This window comes from Cynara cardunculus (genome assembly GCF_001531365.2).
Source record: "Cynara cardunculus var. scolymus isolate 2C chromosome LG 12, CcrdV1, whole genome shotgun sequence".
Classification (NCBI taxonomy): Eukaryota; Viridiplantae; Streptophyta; class Magnoliopsida; order Asterales; family Asteraceae; genus Cynara; species Cynara cardunculus.
Genome location: NC_037539.1, coordinates 35,804,108 through 35,810,144, shown reverse-complemented (window position 1 = coordinate 35,810,144; position 6,037 = coordinate 35,804,108).

The following is a 6,037-nucleotide window of genomic DNA, read 5'->3' as shown; positions in this document are numbered from 1 at the left end:
AAACAAAACCGTGCGACTACTGCTTTGTGGTATAGCGGGCAGGTTAGTCAAAGCGGACAATATCATTGCTACGGGGTTCTGGGGGCGTTACAAAGCATACTTACGAACTACCTCAGCGGTGGGACTAAACCCCACATGTGTAGAACTCGTGTCGAACTACCTCAACGGTGGGACTAAACCCAACATGTGTAGAACTCCTTCCGGACTACCTCAGCGGTGACCACTTCGTGTCACATGTGTAGAGCAAATTTTAATGACCAAGTGCACCCCTACTCGTCAGTAAAAAGGGTGGGTATAACAACCAAATAGCGCTATCCACTAGAATCATAGGCTCAAAATGAGTTAATAGTAGTGTAAACAAACGGGGACTTTTAAACTCAACATATTATCAATGGTGTATACATTAAATTGCTCACAACAAGATTCATATATCAATATAAATCTATCAAACATTTCATTAATCATGCTTTTCACCCCAAAACRAGAAATTGGTAAAAAGGGGCCGTGAAACTCACTTTTGTTGCAGAGCTTCGCAAGAAAAAGAGATACGATCCGAACACCGCACTAGTTCAACGATTCYYTATCAATAGGAATATCCAAAACCATCACTTATTAATTTATCACTACCTATGGGGTTTAATAAATCCTAAGTCCATATTTGTCTACTTATGTCCCATARTATTAWCCATAGTCCAAATATACATAATGTCCATATGCTCATTAATGAATTAATTTATACCGGAAATGATGCTATAATCCAATAAAAGATCAAATTTTACAAAAACAACCAATCCCAAAAATCTTGATCCGGGACAGAAACTTATGATACATAAAGATGATCAAAATAAAGAGACTTCAAAAATGAGATAATTTCCTATCTTTTTACATGGGTTATAGCACTGAGTTATAGTTATTGTGACCAAATTTCATGTATTTTGGGCATGCAATAATGATTCAAATAATTTATGCAATACAACTTATCACAACTGATATGGCAGATTACACCATGTTAGTAAAACACTCATTAAAAGAGTATGGCAGATTACACCATGTTAGTAAAACACTCATTAAAAGAGTTCTACTAAGTGTTATGCAGAAATTATAGTTGGATTGATAACCTAACACTTATACAAAACTTTCAAACTAAAAATAACTCATTTTGGATGAGTTAAGAGGAAGATATGACACCTTAAAGTCACATGCACACATCTGTCATTAGTTGACAGATTGCACACTTAACTTAAATAAATTGGTTCATGCCCCAAAACATCGTATTTTTGAGTGAAACTGGATTCAAATGAGTACTAACTCATAAAAGAACATTTTAGAATAAGAATCATACATTAAGAACAAGTAAGTAGAAAGATATTAGCATTCAAAGTAATAGTTACCTACTGGTGGTTTCACAGTTTGCACACCTATATTTGTTTTAGGTGCTTGGAGATCAAAACTCCATAATTTCATGTGATTCCACTTGCATGTAGGTGATAACCCATAAAGTTAACTCTCAAAAGAAGAATCATCCTTTGTCATCGAGTTTTGAAAGAGATATGGTCGATGCAACATACATATACAAATCTGTCAGAATCGGACAGATTGCATGTTCATCTTATTTTGAGTAATTAAAACCTCAAATCACTACAATATTGAATGAAATCGATGGAATTTGAAAGGTAACTCATTAAAATAACATCCAGAAGAAAAATCAACAATTTTGGATGATTATCTAGAGAGTTATGGCTGTTCAAAGTAGGGTTTACCTACTGAAAAACTCTCAGATGCACATATATAATGCTTTAAGCATTTGGGGGGGGGGTCAAAACTCAATGTTTTTGAGTGAGACCAATTGCATTACAACCCCAACTCAATAAATAAACTTTTAGAAGAAATCTCATAACATTTGAACAAGCCATTTACAATATATGGACGATTTGTGCACATGCACATAATCTGTCAGCACCAAAATATAAGGTTTTTAAGAAATAAACTCACATAAAATCATRATTCTACCTATCTTTTTGAGTTCTAGTGTTTGGGTCATGGATTACCACCATCAAATAAATATTTTTACATGTTTTTAGTGTATAATCTCACCTTAAAACTCAATATTTTCGAAACTTAAAAAATAGGAGATGAAGAATGCATAAAAGTGGGTTTTTCTCCCAAAAACTTACAAGAAAAGGAAGAGATGAATGCATTACCTTGTTTGTGAATGAAAGGAATGTTGTATCTTCAAAACTCTTGCCAAATTGATGAAGATAGTAGGAAAATCGGCTGAAATGGTTGGAGAATGAAGAAGATAACTCAAGGTGACTCTTGAGTTTTTAGGAAGAGGAAAAAGAGAGTGGTTTTGAATTTTAAATGGAGAAGTAATGAGGAATTAAGAAAAATGAAGCTATTTATATGTGGCCAAGGGAGGGAAAAGAGAGGGGGAAGGGGCCGGCCATGAGGCCCAAGCCCACCCTCACACTACAAAAAATTTTATAAAAAGAAAGCCCAAAATGCACAAAAGGCCATTTTCTCAATTTTGACATTTTTCTTCAATTTAAAAGCCCATGATGACTAAAATTATTTAAATAGAAAGATTTTATATTTAAAACACTAAAACTTAGTGTTTTATACATATTGGGTATAAATTAGAGCATTTGGTACTGTATAGGACGTTTCAGATAATTTCGGGTCGGAACCGGGCTTTCTAAGCAACTGCCGGAAATTCTTAAAAATTTTCAACTAAACTAACCTAACTAATTCCTAATCTTATAAATTATCTTCAATAATACTAATATAATCTTAATAAAAGCTAACATGTGATTTCGAATTTGACAGCTGTCACACTCATCATGCATAAAACAAACCATACCCCAAATAAAATAGCATACACATTTGTTTCAAACCCTTTTGAAATAATAATGAGATCTCTTGATTTTCCGTACTCCAGGAAAGCAAAGTTTACGTCAACCTCAAGAAGTGTACTTTCTGCACCCAACAACTTCTGTTTTTGGGTTTCATTGTCGGAGAAGCCGGTATCGAAGTAGATGAAGAAAAGGTACGTGCGATCAAAGAATGGCCTACTCCCCAAAATGTCGCGGATCTCTGAAGCTTCCATGGTCTAGCAAACTCTTACTGAAGGTTTGTAAAATACTTTAGTACAATCACTGCCCTTATTACTGAATGCTTGAAGAAATGCAAATTTCAATGGGGATCCGATCAAGATCGCAGTTTCACCGCAATCAAAGCCAAACTCAGCGCCATGTCGGTACTTGCACTTCCCGATTTCAACAAGGTATTTGAAGTGGAATGCGATGCCAACGGAGTAGGAGTCGGATTATCGCAAGAAAAGCGACCGATAGCGTTTTTCAGAGAGAAGTTAAGTGAGGCAAGACAAAAGTGGAGCACTTACGATCAAGAGTTCTATGTTGTCTTTCGAGCTCTAAAACAGTGGGAGCACTATCTCGTACAAAAGGAGTTCGTGCTATTCACCGACCACCAAGCCTTAAAGTTCATCAACAGTCAAAAGACGGTAAGTAAGATGCACGCAGATGGGTGAGCTATTTGCAGAAATTCCCCTTTGTGATCAAACACAAAGCGGGAGTCCTAAACCGAGTAGCGGATGCACTAAGTCGGAGAGCCACGCTAATGGTCACGCTCGCCCAAGAAATTACCGGTTTCGAAAGCTTAAAAGACTAATACGAGGAAGATGGCGACTTCAAAGAAACATGGTCCAAATGCAGGAAAGGCATACCGGTGGAGGATTACTACCTCAACGACGGGTATCTCTTTAAAGGTAATCAATTATGTATTCCTAACTCTTCTCTACGTGAACAATTGATTAGAGACTTACATGGAGGAGGCCTAAGTGGGCATCTTGGTCGAGACAAGACCGTCGCTAGCGTAATGGAGCGATACCATTGGCCGCGTTTGAGGCATGACGTTAGCACCATTGTCCGAAAATGTTACACTTGTCAAGTCGCCAAGGGCCAAAGTCAAAACACCGGCCTTTACTTACTTCTACCGGTTCCTAAAGATATATGGCAAGACTTATCCATGGATTTCGTCCTTGGATTACCCCGCACTCAAAGAGGAGCCGATTCGATCTTTGTCGTTGTGGATCATTTCTCGAAGATAACACACTTCATTGCTTGCAAGAAAACCGCCGATGCAAGCGACATCGCCAAGTTGTTCTTCAAAGAAATTGTTCGCCTTCACGGAGTTCCCAAGAAAATCATTTTCGACCGCGACATAAAGTTGTTAAGCCACTTTTGGATTACATTGTGGAGAATGTTCGGAACAGCACTTAACAAAAGTAGCACTGCCCATCCACAATCCGACGGTCAGACTGAGGTAACGAATCGCACTTTGGGAAATATGCTCCGAAGCATCTGTGGAGACAAACCCAAACAAGGGGACCTTGCTCTCCCACAGATTGAATTCGCTTATAACAACGTAACCCACTCGGCGACCGGTTGCTCACCATTCTCTTTGGTTTACACTTCGGTTCCCAAACACGTCGTTGACTTGATCAAACTTCCACGACTCCCGGGAACAAGCATTGCAGCGGAGAATATGGCAAAAGATGCACACGCAGTCAAAGAGAACGTGAAAGCTCGTCTTGAAGCGGTTGGAATGAAGAACAAAGAGTTAGTCGACAAACACCAACGAGAGAAGATCTTTCAAGAAGGTGACGATGTGATGGTATTTCTCCGGAAAGAGCGCTTCCCTGTTGGCACTTACAGAAAGCTCCAACCAAAGAAGTATGGCCCATTAAAGATCACCAGTAAGATTAACGACAACGCCTATGTCGTCGCCCTCCCTAACTCTCTCCACATCTCCAACACCTTCAATGTGGCCGATCTGTACTCGTACCACGAAGACGATCCTATCTTAGATGAGAACGTAGAGTCGAGTTGTTCAGAAGTGGAGGAGACTGATGTAGATCAGTTAGCTCGAAAGATCGACGAGCATCAAGACCAAGCAAAGCCACTACAGCGAGCTGTGCCTTGACCCACGCCGGCTGAACCTTTGATTATTTTCAGATTTATTTCATTTTCTTTGCTTATAATTATTTAGTAATTATCTAGCTACCATAATTATCTAGCTACCATAGTTATTAGTTTCCTAGATTAACTATGTTTCTTAGCCTATTTAAACAAGCCTTAGCCTTGTTAGTTATTCATTCAATTATTAATTCAATAAAACTTAGCTTTTTTTTCTAGAATTCTTACAAATTCATGTTATTTTCCTAAACCCTACGCTTATAAGGTTTAATCATTTTTCTGGGTTCCGATGATTGTCAACCCTTCCGCGTTTCCTACTGCGTCATAGTCAAATCCAATAACCTTCGTTTGTATGCCTCAATCGTTGTTCGAATGTCACAATTGAAATAATTGTGACATTTGAGTTTGATGTTGATCGTTTCTTAGCTGAAACAATTGAAATAATTCCTGATAGGTTCTCCTGGCTTTTGGGTGGTATAGTACAGGTAGCTAGTCTGTTTTTCCATTTTGCAACTACTCACAAATTGCTAAAAAACTGGTTAATTAGATTTGCAAAGGAATTAATAGACTTGGGTTTAAGGTTGATTAACCATTGTAGAGTTGCGCTAGTGAGAGTTGCACTAGTGAGAGTTGCACCAAAACTCTTGCACATGCATACTTCTTTGTAATGTTGACGTATAGAAACGATCCGCATTAATTGTTTATAGTCTGCGACATGTACTTGGGGGTAAATATAGGGATATTATATTTTTTGGGGACGTCGACCAGAGCAATGTGGTCGGTGAAAGGAGAGGCTTGAAAACCAGTAGGTGGCTCGACGTCGACATGTATTGCTGCTCCAGGTAGTTTGGATAGCAAAGACAACATTCTTTCATTTTGTTCTTCGAGCAGCTTAAGTCGTCGAGCAATAGGGTCGTCGAAGATATGATTGGGGTTAGGCATGAGAATAGACGTTACAGGTGGAATAACACATACCAACTGTAACAACCCTCACATCCCAACTACATATAATTCACATCATCATACTCATAATACTAAAATAG